The sequence below is a fragment of the Zalophus californianus genome, chromosome 10, assembly GCF_009762305.2.
Source record: "Zalophus californianus isolate mZalCal1 chromosome 10, mZalCal1.pri.v2, whole genome shotgun sequence".
Classification (NCBI taxonomy): Eukaryota; Metazoa; Chordata; class Mammalia; order Carnivora; family Otariidae; genus Zalophus; species Zalophus californianus.
In genome coordinates this window covers 104,270,738-104,270,956 of record NC_045604.1, presented here as the reverse complement: position 1 = coordinate 104,270,956, position 219 = coordinate 104,270,738, and positions in this window count along the sequence as shown.

The window sequence follows — 219 nt, the reverse complement described above, 5'->3', positions numbered from 1 at the left end:
ATCCTCTGCTCACATTTAGCAGGAAAGAGAAGAGAGAACACGGAGAACCACAGGACGGTTTCTAGAGGTAGTCCCAGACTCAACAGATGGCTTCTGCACACATTCCAGGACTCATCACATGATGTCACCTAGTTGCAAGAGAGCCTAGTAATTGTCTAACCTTGTAGGAGAAAGAGGAGAAGCATGGATGTTGGTGAGCAACAGTGACCTCTGCCACAG